General features: G+C 44.0%; 1 protein-coding gene across 1 annotated transcript in view; it reads right to left on the bottom strand.

Moving 5' to 3' along the window:
• Window positions 1–14,734, bottom strand: part of TMEM117 (transmembrane protein 117) — a 225,026-nt gene that overhangs the window by 192,638 nt on the left and 17,654 nt on the right. The gene's annotated exons all lie outside the window — the stretch shown is intronic.

Raw genomic sequence — 14,734 nt, forward strand, 5'->3', positions numbered from 1 at the left:
GGGGGAGCGGGCCCAGCATCTGGATATGACCCACCCACCCTAGCAGAGGGAGATGGAAGGGAGGGAGGGAGAGGGGTGGCATGCAAGGGAAGAGAGGGTAGGAGAGGGAAGGGATGGAGGGGGAGGCATGCAAGGGAGGGGAGGGAGTGGGCCCAGCATCTGGATATGACCCACCCTCTCTAGCAAAGGGAAAGGGGAGGGAGGTAGGGGGAGGACTGCCATGCAAGGGGAGAGAAGTGAGGGAGGATGCAGTCACACACATCAATGACATCGCACAGTATCAGCCTGCGCGTTTCCATGAGCACGTACTGCTGGCCTCTGCAATTGATTTGATGCTACTCTTCCTTTCCCATTTCACCACAATAAACCACAGCAACGCGTGGCCGGGCCCCGCTAGTTCCCTATAAAACTCAAAAGCTACTCTGAGCCTCAGAAGGACACTAGTTTAGTCTTCCTTGTGTAGCTGACAACATCACTATGTCATATCACAGAATCACATCATAACTTCTATATGAAGCTTTTCTATGGTGGTGCATAATAAAACAGACATCCAGTATTTTTGAAAATTACCCTAAAGGCCCAGTCACAAGTAAGCAGCATTAGAAGTTTCCACATGGCTGAAATAGCATTGCACTGATCCAGCTATGAGTGGGAGGGGATTAATTATGTAGTTGCTAATAAAGAATACTCTGCTGGGAAAGGGTTGGTGATTCCTTGCATTAATCAGTCTCCATCTATGTGATTGGACTTTTTAAGCATATCCCAATCAAGTATGAACCACATATTTAAGCTTATTCCAATCATATATGAATCACAACCCTATGCAACTAATTAATATTTTAAAAGCCTTCTATTTAGTAGTCAACAGATCAGGTATGCACAAACACTCCAAATTGTGTAGTGTGGCACTCCAAATATGTAATCTCTCACAGAATCTAGAAGTGCCATTAAATTGTATCACCTACAAACCTAGTATTTTACTCTAAATTGGAGAGAGATGTAAATAGGTTTGTGTTTTCCCTCCCAAAATGAATCTGAAAGAGTAAATACCATTGACATTCCAAAGCTTGTAGCCACAAGCTCACTTCACTATTTGACAAAAACCTCCTCCTTCTAACCAGATTTAACAAATAATACTGCATGTGTTTATAAATGTGAATTTCACCGCTATTTACAGCAGTGACTGATGTGTGTATGTTGGGGTGGGGGGGATAGATTCTTTTCCCACCTGCTCATTGGTATGTTTGGCAGGTCACCACCAGCCTTGTGATGTGGGCACCAACCACAGCAAGTGCAGGGGAAAGGAGGAGGAAATAACTCTTCACTAGAAACAAATGTAATCACTAGAACAAATATATTTAACAATTATAACAAAGATTGCTTCTGCCCAAAAAGAACTGCACATCCCTATCACAGACTTCTATCAAAAGTATCCTGAGTTTTAGAAACAGCTGACAAAGCAAAACGATAAAGGGTCTCATAAGCATCACAGACACCCGCATGCCCCTTCAGATGCTGACTTTAATTATTATCAAGACATTTGTGATCAGCAGCTATTTTTAAAACAATCACTAGAGGCCTTGTTGACAGAAACAGCTTCTAATGTTTGTGCAGAATGGCTAACATTGAGGTTTCCATGGTTATCTTTCGATGGCTATAAAAAAATCATTTGTTTATCAGAACCAAAGTAACTTTCCTAGGCAAAGATCTTTCACAGAGCCCACTGTATTTTGATTTGAAGGGAAATATCCAGGAGGCCAGCAAATCATGCCCTGAAAGAATACAATATCATTTTCTCCAATTAAAATCAGAAACTTCCATGTGAGAGGAAATACCTATGTGGATAGGGCCTGAATTTAGATGAGTTTATCCAAGTTGGGGAAGACTATTTTGGCATGGAAGTGAATCCTAAAAAGAATTACAGTTTAGTTTTAAATATTATTCAGAGATTTTCAGACAGAAGATGTATAAATATTGTGCCCTATCAGTTACAGGTATTTCTTTGCTGAAATTTATGAATTAAGAAGAATTTGGAAGAGTCTCATGACTCAAATGTCTCATATGAAAGCAATTTTTTTTGCACTAATGATACCTCCCAAGTGCCCATGATTGGCCCACAGTGGCAGCCATTAAAGTTCAAATAAAATAATTTATTCAAGGGTTGTTTTTTCACACATCTGAATAAAAATGTACCACACAGTAAAAGTTTCCAACAAAATCAAAGGAGACAACTTCCCTTGCTTCTGGTAAAATAATAAAAATTGTGTGTAGTGCAGAAGAAAAAGAAGAAATTCCAGAGTCCATTCTTAAGAAAGTCTGCAAAGTATGTAGAATCAAAGAGGAGGAAAATAAGGTTATTTTGCCAGGGAATTGAACTGGTGACGAAGGGCTTTTCTGCACGCTCAGTTTACTCTTGATTTCTTGCCAGTCAATCCATAAGCAATCAATCTGGGCAGTTCTTCTGCATATCTGCCTTCCCTCTGCATTTTCACTGTTGTGGCATCAGTTTTTTTTTCCTGTATGTGCCATAAATAATCTGGATTTTCAAGAGAGGGTGCTGTTTGGTGGCATGAACCACCACCCTTTTTAATTTTTTGCACATGTTTATACCAGTCTCTTGATCTTTCTCCCTGTTGTGCTAGTTTTCTGTTTAACAAAGTTCTTAGAATATGTTGGAAATAGTCAAAGCTGCAATATCAGATGCTGTATTCTACCACCTCAGAGCTTTGCACCATTGCATTACTGCCTCCTGTGTATCTAAACCAGGCATACATCAAGTCAGAAACACCATTAGACAAAGGCCCAAACCAGGCTGGAGGGGTAGGGAGCTTGAGATATGTTTGTGTTTGGCTTTATGTGAGTCTTCATAAACTAGTTTGTTTCTCCTATCAAGACCTGTGTGTGAGGCAACGTCTGTGAGGCAGTGTACTGTCACTGGGGACATGAGGTATCCCATGTCCCCAGGCACATACCATTTTGTCACATGGGGAGCGCTGGGCGCTGGTCAGGTCCCCGTGCCAGGGCGCTGCTGGCTGAGGGGGGCTGGGGAGGGCAGGAACCATCCCACCACCATGGCACCTGCCCAAGCCACCCACCACTGAGCCCCCCCCAACCTCCCTGCACTCTGGCTCCTGCCCTTACCATGGCACCCACTTGAACTGCCCTTCCAGATCACCCGCCGCCAGCAGTAATCCAAGGATGCAGTAGTCAAAGTACTAGAAATTTAGAGGCAGGAGCAGCAGCTAAAGCTAAGCTTTGCACTGAACTCTCTCAAACCTCTGCCTGGAATGGGGACTGCTGGAAGCACACTTCCCTTTTATGCTCTTTGGCCATGGAAAAAAATCCAGGCGAAAAAAGGCCTTCTGTGATTGACCAAAGAACTGTGTTGTTCCTAACCTGAAATCCTATTGTATAGTTTGTTGTAATCCACATTAGGACTGCAGCAGCCTAGCAAAAATGCAAAGCAGTGTGCACTGCAGCCATTGGCCAAATAGAAAAGCTCCAGATGCCTCTCCCAGTTTATCCTGTTGCCGTGGAAACCAGTCAAAAGGCAGGATAGGAGCAACAGGAGATTGCTTCTTCCAGGTCATTCCAGCAAAAGGGGGCACTTTTCCCAGCCCAGCAGAATCTTCCTGGAAGCCCAGCATAGCACCAGCCAAGATAAATTTAAGGGGGGGGGGGTGTTGAAATCACTAGCCTCATGAATGGGCTTTAATTTTTTTAAATACCCCCCACAGGGGATGTGGGAAAGCCAATTTTTTAAAAGCTTTTTGGCTTCATCTATATTGCTGCTGGGTGTTGTTGTTGTTGTTGTTGTTGTTGTTGTTGTTGTTGTTGTTGTTGTTGTTGTTTTGGCATATCCAAATGTACACTTCTAATCCTACATGTCAGACTCCATCGGATACCACAAATGGGATGCTATTTATTTTACACCATGACAGGGTACAGCTTGGCTAATCCACACATTAAGCCTCAATTAAAAAGTCAGTACATTTCCCCCCAGCCTGTTTGCCACCCAAATTAGGAAACATTTTCAGAACCTTGGAATTTAGAATAAAAGAATAATTTGCAAAGGCAACATAGTCCAACTTTCTCAATGCAATATCAGAGCATCCCTGAGAAGTGTTTGAAAAGTTGCTGCTTGAAGGCTGCCAGAGCAGGAGCTCACCTTCTTCATAAGCAGCCCATTCCACTGCTGAACTATTATTCCTGTAATTTTCCCTCCTAATATCCACCTGGTACCTTTCCACCCATAATTTATGCCCATTATTGCAAGTCCTAACTTCTGCAGCCAACAGGAACAGCACCTCACCCTCCTCTAGGTGACAGTCTTTCAAATACTCAATGAGAGCAATCATGCCTCCTCAACCTCCTCTTTACCTGACTGAACACTGCTAAGTCCTTCAGGCTTTCTTCGAAAGGCTTGGACTGCAAGCCTCTGATCATCCTTGTCACTGACCTCTGCACCTGCTCCATTCTGTCCACATCCTTTTTGAAGTGAGGTCTCAAGATACACAGACAGTGTTCCATGTGCAGCCTGACCAATGCAGTATACAGCAGCACTGTGGCATCTTTAGATGTTGATGTAATGTCATGTTAATACACCACAAGACCACAGTAGCCCTTTTTGCTGCTGCATCACACTGACTGTTCATCTTACTATAATACCACTCAGAACTGTATTCCCCATCCAATATGTGTGCTTCTCATTTTTTTACCCAGATGTAGAACACTGTCCTTGTCCTTGTTGAACTGCATCTTGGTCACATCTGCCCACTTTTCCAGTGTGTTCAGATTTCATTTAATTCTATCTTTAATGTCTAGGGTGTTCACTGCTCCATCCATCTCCTCATCCAGATCATTTATTAAAATATTGAAAAGTACCAGATCCCGAACCAAGTCGTATGGCACTCCACAAGACATCTCCCTCCAATCAGATGAAAAGCCGCTGACAGTTACTCTCTGGGCATGATTTTCCAGCCAGTTTCCACCTAACCACCCTATAGTCTAGTCTGGAGTACTCTATATTACCTCTAAAAACATCAGTGGGACCATATCAAAAGCTTTACTGAAATCAAAGTAAACAACATCAACAGCATTGCCATGATCCAGTAAGCTCATCATGCAGATCAAAGAATGAATTGGCAGGAATTGCTAAGAACAAATCTGTGCAGGCTTGCCCAAATCACCAAGTTGTCCTTCAGATGCTTACAGATTGATTCCTTTAAAAACTGCTCTAGTACCCATAGGACAAATGTGAGACTGACTGACTGGCCTGCAGTTTTCTGGGTCATCCCTAATTTCTTTTTGAAAATGTGCTCCTCTTGTGGCACATTTCCCGTCCTCCAAGAGGTCTTGAAAATGATGGACAAAGGCTCTGCGAGCTCTTGTTCTGTGAGTGCTCTTGGATGCATACCATCTGGACCAGGGGATGTGTGTCCAGTACAGCCAGGTGACTGTCAACAACCTCTTTGTCCATGTCAACCACTAGCATATACGCTGTGGCTTGCCTACTATCCTTTATAGTTGAGCCTGTTCTTTTCTTCAGGGACTAAAACTGAGGCAAAATGAGCAGTGAGTCTTTCTGCTTTCTCTTTGTCCTCTGCCAGGGTTTCTCCATTTTCACCCTACAGTGGACTGATTGCCTCTTTTATGTGTTTGTTTTGTGTTTGGTCCTCACATATTTGAATAGTAAGATTGTAAGCCCCTTTTCTTGTTGCAATAAGCCTTCCTGGCCAACCTCAGCTCATTGTGAGCTTTGGCCTCTCTGATGGATGACATACAGTGCTTAGCAACCCTCAGATTCTCTTCTTTAGAGGCATGACCATTTCTTGAACATTTCCTATTTCTTCCTTAACTCATCATGGAGGTCTCTGCAAATCCTCAATGACTTATTTGCTCTCCTACCATGTTTCCATCTTGTTGGAATCGTGATAGCTAGAGCTAGGAAGAACTCTTCTTTTATGAGAAGCCCACCCTTCAGAATTCTTGCCCGTAGAATGACTCCTATCATGCCCCTGAGTTCATTAAGTTTGCCCTACTAAAATCTAACATCTGGCAACAAAACCGAGAGCCAACATGGTGTAGTGGTTAAGAGCAGGTGCACTCTAAACTGGGGAACCGGGTTTGACTCCCCACTCTGCCACTTGAGCTGTGGAGGCTTATCTGGTTAATCAGATTAGCATGTATACTCTAACACATGGCAGCTGGGTGACCTTGGACTAGTCACAGCTCTTTGGAGCGCTCTCAGCCCCAACCACTTCACAGGGTGTTTGTTGGGAGGGGGGAAGGGAAAGGAGATTGTAAGCCCCTTTGAGTCTCCTACAGGAGATAAAGGGGTGATATAAATCCAAACTCCTCTTCCTCCTCCTCATCCCCCTCCTCCTTCTTCTGTCCTCCACTGAAATTCTAGAAGGCCATGGTCACTTCCCCAACTTCCGCATTGCCACCTTCAGGCAATCTAGGAGGCCTTCCGCACTGTAGGATTCGACCTTAGTTTGACGTAGGTTCGACCCGGGTACTCCGCACAGCCGTAGAGTTCAACTCGTGTCTGTCTCTGCTCCCCCCCCCCATCAAATTTTCGAGCTCGACTGGGAGGTACAACTTTTTGCCGAACCCGGGTTGCACTCAAGCCGAAGCCGGCACAGTGCGGAATCTCCCTCGCCTCGACTCTCCCAGCCAGCCAATCACAGTGCACTATTTTGGCCATGCACAGAACGGGAGACTCACTGTGGCGAAAAGCGCGCCTTCAAAAAAAACCCTTCTTGTGCACAAAGCAATGGTTCAGCTCTGCTCGTTCTGCTCCGACAGAGAAGGCTCGCGAAAATGCAGATTGACGCCAGTTTATGACAGATGGGAAATCGACGCTTTGTGACGTTGTCACAACATAGCTCCTACGTGGCAAAACAGGGGAAAAAGGGACGCGCAACACGTTTCCCGCCATAGAATGGCAGCCAATAGGGAATGAGGAGCGAAACACGCGAGGAGGTAACCCCGCCCTCTGAACTCGGGTCCGGAGAGACAACCCGGTTGCTGTGCGGAATAACAGAAGAGTCAAGCTCAGGTAACAATTTCCGCAGACACGAGTCGAACCTAGGTCGCCTCTGCTGTGCGGAAAGCCCCAAGTAGAATATCAATTCTCTCTTCAGACTTCAAGAAAAGGCCAGGAGAGGCAAATAACTTTTTTTTTGGAACTCAAGCTTCTTGCCCTATTATTACAACCAGAATCTGTCCTGAAGGTCACTTCTGACCTGCTCCAAACTACTTATCTTCATGCAGCTGCTCAAGTCTGCAACTGCTGCAGTCTCACATGACCTTGTCTCACCTCTGGAATACCCTTTTGGGTTATTGCCTACTTGGATATTTGGTTCCCAGTCTGAACTTGCAAGGATAGGTGGTTATAGGCCCCTGTTCTATGCACTTTGGTGTCTTGCTTCCCCTTCTTGAGTGAAACATGTTGCACAGTGGATATATCAAATCCAATTTCATACCCTGCCCCACTCACCCTTATTCCCCCCCCCCCCGTGCACTGTTATGTACTTCTACCTTCCTGTTCTTCTGCTTTGCCTCCACCACCATCACCACCCCACCTCCACACGTGTGATCTTTCCTTTTTCTCCCTGGCCAACCAACTCTTTCTGGGGTGGAAGTCTTTCATGCCACTTACCATCTGATCCTTCTCAGTGGAGATGCCAGAGCCTGAACCTGGGACTTACTGCATGCAACACAGATGCTCTACATCCAAACCATGGTCCTAACCACATTCATCTTTAGAGGTTGCCATCTGCAGTTAGTTTACCACTAGTTGTTATTGAATAGTTTATTATTCAAAGCTATCATTTTCTGAACTATGAATCAGTGTTTTTCTCTTCTGGTTCTCCCCCATATTGAAGCTGCACTTCACATCAAAATATGTTTCTATAAAGTTTAAGAACACTTTTTCTTTTACTGTCCTATGTACATTAGTTTTCCTGATATTTGCTAGTGCCTGGTATTGTCACCAGTTGCTCCAAATGCTGCAGAAGGCTGCCATACGAGTACAGTGCTAAAGCTAATACAGGAGAGACAACAAATTCAGTTGTGCAACCCAGCACATGATACACTATTGTTCCTGTCTCACAACCCTGCAAAGCATCCTACAGAGTTAGTCTTTTGTTTAAAAAGTTGCCAGCCACAGTTGTGGGCAAAACATTAGGAGCTAAAACCACTAGACCAGGGGTAGGGAACCTGCGGCTCTCCAGATGTTCAGGAACTACAATTCCCATCAGCCTCTGTCAGCATGGCCAATTGGCCATGCTGGTAGGGGCTGATGGGAATTGTAGTTCCTGAACATCTGGAGAGCCGCAGGTTCCCTACCCCTGCACTAGACCACAGCCACGTAGCCTGGAAAACACACAACAGTCAATAAAGAAAAGTTTATTTAGCCACTCACAACTGATTCTGATATAATCAACTTAATTAAAATATTTCCATTGAAAATTACTAATGCTCAACATCTGTTCATATTTACCTAGCCACATCTTAATCAGTAAACACAGGATTTAAAACATTTTGTGATAAATATTGCTCATTTCTGTTTGAAATGACACATACAAACAATGTGAAATCAGCTTATTCCATTTCCCAATAATAAGAGAAGAATTAACTGCTATCATTAACAGGCAGTGTCAACATCATCTGTGATCAAAACATATGCTGCATAATGTTTCCGTTTGCACAGCTTCTGAAAAAAAGGGCAACCAAAAAAAATCCTTTAGTGCTCTTAAGAAATTGGCAGCAAAAGTTAACATCTTTGTATAGAATCACTAGACTGGTATAGAATCACTAGTTCTGAATGTGCAACAGATCCACATGGTTGGATTAAAAATCACTTACCTTCATTCAGTGAAAACAGTTTAAATTATTTACATGAGATAAACTCTTGAATCAAATATGTCATTTTAATGAGAGATGGCCACATTCATTTTTAGTTACCTAACAACAGAGGAAATGAAAAGATGGCGCTGAGAGCGGCAAAGCTGCCAAACACCCCTGCAGCTTGCAGGATAACCAGCATCACACTGACCAATCATAGCAAAAACGTTTCACATAGGTTGCTGAAGATAATTGGCTGTGACCCGGCAGGGCTATGGTTCAAAGGGTTATCTTTGAGATCACCAGATGTCCTTTTGAAAGCCTCCCTCTCTAGTATGGGATGATACTGGTTGACTTTATGGGGCAGTTGCAAGGATCACTATGTTAAGAACTTTGAACACTGAAGGTGTATTGTATTTTTTTATTTATACCCCATTTTTCTTCCCAGTGGAGATGCAAAGCAGCTTATAGCACTATTATCCCCTCCTCTGTTCCCTCACAGACCAATTACACATGGACCACGTAAAGCCTGTCCTCTGTGCAGTGGGCTCTCCTCACATTTCTCTGTTTACACACGAGGAGGCAGTCCACAGCCTATAGTGCAGTTTGCTGAACTCTGCTGGGTCTCGCTTCTCCCAGTTCTCTTAACTCCACCCATCAACAGCCTAAAAGATACTGAACTGATATTCTCTCCCCCACTCCTTTCCCCTCCACACACGCACACTCCACACACGCATGTAGCAAGAAAAGAGAGAGGCATGTTTTAAAACACAGTCTTGCCTGAAATAAAGTTTTAAAAGCCCTCTCAGCCACCAAGGAGAGCAGAAGCAGAGCAGGGAATATGAGATGGCACCAAAAAGATGCCTGCTTTTACCAGGGGCGAATCTAGGCAAACTGGAGCCCGGGGACAAAATCTGAGTTTGGTGCCCCTCCCACCCCAGGTATGGACGACCACCCTCCCCCACAACGACCAAACAATGATTTTTTGCACCAGCTCACAAAACACCTCCCACCACCAGCAAAACATACATGGCTTTCTCCCCACCAACTCTCTTTCCTAATTGTGTCCCCACACCAACCCTATGAGGTAGGTTGTTAGCCTCAGAAAGAGCTCCAAGCCAGTGCAAGGGGAATTAACTTTTAAGCATGTAAATCTCTCACAAGTCACCCCCATCTGAAGGTTTACCAAGCAAACATCAGCATCATCTCTCACAAATCACCTCCCTACCCCCAGCAAAACAGGCATGGCTCTCTCCACCACTTTCCTAATTGTGTCCTCACACACCTACCCTGTGAGGTAGGCTGCTGTATTCGGAGAACAGCTCCAAGCCAGTGCAAGGAATTAACTTTTAAGCATGTAAAATCTCTCACAAGTCACCCCCCCGATCTGAAGGTTTACCAAGCAACGCCAGCATCATCTTCAGTTCTGCTGCTGCTTCTGGGCTCCCTGCTCAGCTTGCCTTCTGTTCTTCCTGTGCCTGCCAGTGCCCGGCTGTCGGGAGAAGGCTTCTGAAGCAATGCCACACTTAATTTAAAGCTGGCCGCGGCATGCCGGGTTAAGAGGGAGGGAGGTGGAGCTCCCCAGTCCTGCTCCTGGGAGCCCAGTGGGACTTCTCCCCGGCCCCTGGACGCTCCAGGCCACCCGTGCAGAGGTGGCGCGGCTACGACAGGCACTGGGAGCAGTGGCTGCTTCAGTGCCTGCTTTCTAGGGCTTGCTCAATCCCTGGCTGTAGGGAGGATGTTTTTTGGCTTCCCCACGCGACCTCAATCGATGCTACTGGGACAAGGGGTACCCCATGTCCCTAGGCAGGAACGCCAGTGGCTTTTACTGTTCCTTGCAAAAGCCCTCTTTGGTACTTTGTATCGAAAGATCGATCTCTTGATCTCTCAATATGTGCACTTTAGAGAAGCAGGAAGGAGCTGGCAGCATGGAGGAGTAAGGCTCCAGGGCACCTGGCTACTGAGGCTGTGCTCTGCTGAGGCTGTGCTGGTGAAAGAGAGACTGAACACAGACGTTAGACAAAGATGAGGAGGGGTTCTTTCCCCTTCCCACTCACCACTACATGTATGAGAGATCAATCTATCCATCTTTTGAACAGTGCACTTAGAGAAGCAGGAAGGAGCCAACAGCATGCAGAGGGGTGAGAGGGAAAGCATGCAAAGCACTGCGAGGGAGTGGGAAGGCTGGCCATAGGCAGAGGAAAGAGGTCCAGGGCAAAGCTGTGCCCACTTGCAAATCTGTTCAGCTCTGGTGGTGAAGCAAGATTTAAATTGTTCTATAAGTGGTTTCACTTGCTGCAAAGACAGTGGAAAGTGAAAGTGGGGCTGCAGAAAATATGTCCATACAAGAAATCTTGCTGCAGTGAACACTGGCCTCCACTACGCAGCGAAGACTTTGTGCATAATTGGCCACAATAACTCTATAAGGAAGTTTTGGTTGAGAAACTGTCATTAGCCCAAAATCACCCAACAAGCTTCTAGGAAAGCACGTAAATTTTAATCTGTATTTTCCAGATCCTAGTCTAACAGTCTGGCCCCTCCACCGTATTGGTTCACAATAATCCTACACAAATGCATTGTTTCATAAGGATACATATAGATTAAGCTATTTTCTTTGAATTTTCAATAGTAGTAGTGTGGTTCCTGTTCAAACCAATGTAAATCTCACTTGAATGCAACAACACACAAAATAATATTAAATAATTTGAACAGCACTGAGAACGAACAAAGTGAGAGGAATCCAAACCCAAATCAGTTTTTTTCTGTGTACAATACTAGTGTTATAAACTGATAAAGAGGGAACCCAACTATATCAAGCCTTTTTTTCGTACTGAGAAGACACACGGCCTAAGATTTCTAGGATCTAGGTTTGTTTCAAACCGTAAATGTTCCCCTCAGTTTCCCAGTGTTTTACAGGTAGCAAATATACAGGCTTTGGGTTTGCTGCTGTGAGGTAAGTTTTGTGGTACACAAGGAAAATGAAATCACTGTGTTGGAGTAATATATATACAACTATGATTTATTTATTTATTTATTTATTCATTCATTCATTCACTAGATGATTTTTAAGAAATAAACCAACAGCACAGGTCTCCAGGTAGGCAAAGTAGAAAACTAGCTGAAGCACAAATTTTTTTAACTGGTTATGATTTCAAAGAGACTTTTCTACAATGCTCTCAGGCACAAACAGACATTTATTAACTAGCTTCTAAGTTGGATCCTCTCACACACACAGTATTCCACCCACACCAGCATGCACTTTCCCCAGTCAGACTAAATTGTACAAGATCTACTCATCATCTGAGACAGACCTAACAATCTAGCATTCTCTTCTCTCCCAGAAATAGAGCTAAACTGCTGTACCACACTATCAGGCAGAGCTACCCTTCACTCTCTACTTCTGTTCCTGGAGCCAAGAACTGAGCCGTCAGTGCTCCTCTTTGTCAGACTCCTCCACTCTCTCCTGAATTCCCTCATACATCCCGACCCCCTTTCTGAACATGCTGTGCTGCAGCTGGGCGATGCTTCAGTACTCCTATGGGCTAATCTGAGCAGCTGATTTTCCCTTCAGGGCAGGACAGCCCCCTGTTTGTCACACATCCCTAATGGATCTCTAATGCTCAGGCTGCTAGGAAACAGCTTGTTTGTCTTTGGTCCATTGGGATTTTGAAAGCTGAAGTATGTTTGGTAAACCAAGAAGTATTTGGGCACGCTGCTAAATAAATGAAAGAGTTACTTAAAATGCATTTTAAAAGAACCTGTTATAAACATCTATTTTTCCTTCATCATTTGCTTCCTTCAACTTGGTCCTAAAAGTCTGATATGGTCACTTCCACTAAGACTTTGTTTTTGTTGCAATCCTCAGTTGAAGTCTTCAAGTGCAAGGCCAGGTTTTATTAATTAGCCAGAAGTGCAGTAGCAATATAAGGGCCTGCTGGGAATCAAGTGCTCATTTTAATAGCCTCCTTTATTTTTATAGGTTTAACACAAAATGTTGTAACAACGCCAATTAAGTTTATTCTGGACAAGTGGGACCTGCCAACTTCCAGTTCATTTGAAGGGGAGCCTGCACAGACAGCAGATGGGCTGCATGTAAAAGGCAGTCAAGAGTTCTGACATTGTTGCTTCGCTAAAGGAAGAGCCAGAACATTACCAGTCTTTTTTTCAAAAATGGAAAAGCTTTAAGAGGAGTTTCTGGAAGGGTTGCTTCCTTTTTATTTTTAGATGGCCATTTGCATCCTGCGTGCTATCTAGTGCCAAAAGCCTTCGCATTTAAAGCAAACAACTGGCAACAAGCCACAGCTGGAAACTGATAAGCCTCGCATTCACATTCAGCAGCTGCTTGTCAATTCAGGTATTTCCAATTATGCTGATTTCTGCAAAGCCTTCAGTCTCCTGCTGCATTCTGCTGAAGGAATTGTATTAAGCAGAGAATACTGAAACTGGTTCCTTTTGGCCTGTAAATACAAACAAGTTCTTTTGATTTTTTTAAAAAATGCAATAAATAATAGGGTTTCCAAGTCCTCCCTGTCCATTAGTGACTAGGGGAAGAGGGCAGGGTGTTATAAGGGGCTGCTTCAGCTGACCTCAAGACACATAATTAACAATGACATGAAAAGCCAAGCTGATCTTGGCATTTCGCTCAGAGCAGGGGAGATTGAAGTGAGATGATTTGGGCCCCCATTATGAAAAAGGAGGATATAAATTAACTTTTAAAATTCAACCATTTGGAAATGCTAATTGCCAAAAAGGACATAGTATATATACAGCACAGGAAGAGGTAGATTGTCACACACAGCTAAGGGACTTCATGTTACTACCTCCTTCCTCCTTTAATCAGCTGGCTGCTCCTCCAATGAGAACACAGGTCAGCTTACGCAACCAGTGCTGTTCAGTTCCTAGTAAGTTTTTTTTTCTCCTTGACTCTGTGACTGTACTTTGCTTTTGGTTGCACTTCCAAACTTTATTTATCTGCGCAGTTCCATCACATAAGGTTATAGAGATCTTGGATTAGAGAACAGCAAAAGAAATACTACTGCAGTATTTCCATAAAAGGTACAAAATGTTAATCAAATTTTGAGAAGCTCATCTCAAGCTATACAGTGGAACCTTGGTTTTCGCAGCTAATCCGTCCAGCGATGGCTGGCGAAAACCAAAAACGGCGTACTCCAAGGTACACCGTTTGCGCATGCGCAATGCCATTTGTTCATGCGCAATGCAAACGGTGCACCGGAGATATTCAAAAGTTGCCTCGGAAGCCAGCAGAAGCCGAGGCGACCGCCGATCTCCAAGGCGACCAAATGACCGGGGGCAACTGGTGAAGACCAAAACCGTTGATCTCCGAGGGCAACGAAGACCAAGGTTTGACTGTATTACATCATATCACTTAGTAACCAACCCTGGAATATTTCAAATTGGATTAAAAATTCAACATCTTCCTTTCAATGTTTACTCCAGTAACATTGTAATTAATAATATATTATCATTCAAAATGACTGGAGAACTGTGTAAAACATTAACTACTCTGCAGAAAAAATGTCTTCATACAGAAAAGACAATTTACTTCAACTTTTCACAAAGCTGAGCTATGACCTTCCCAAGTATTAGGATTGTGTAAGCAGTAGGTGGAGGACAGCAGTGGGCCAGAAAGGGCTGAGGAGCTTGACGGAGGGCTTTTCTCAAAGCCACATCTTTTAAACAGTGTATTTTAAACAGGGGGTTTCTCTTTTTTTCTCCTTGTCCTAGGGCTGCTGATTGGTGGAAGCTGCTGAAGGGTGGGGCTTCTCACATTTGTAAATCTTTTCAGTTAGTGCTGAAGGGGTGGGGCTTCTCACATTTTTAAATCTTTTCAGTTAGCCTCTGGAACCAGCAGAGAAGAGGA

This window comes from Sphaerodactylus townsendi, linkage group LG06 (assembly GCF_021028975.2).
Source record: "Sphaerodactylus townsendi isolate TG3544 linkage group LG06, MPM_Stown_v2.3, whole genome shotgun sequence".
Classification (NCBI taxonomy): domain Eukaryota; kingdom Metazoa; phylum Chordata; class Lepidosauria; order Squamata; family Sphaerodactylidae; genus Sphaerodactylus; species Sphaerodactylus townsendi.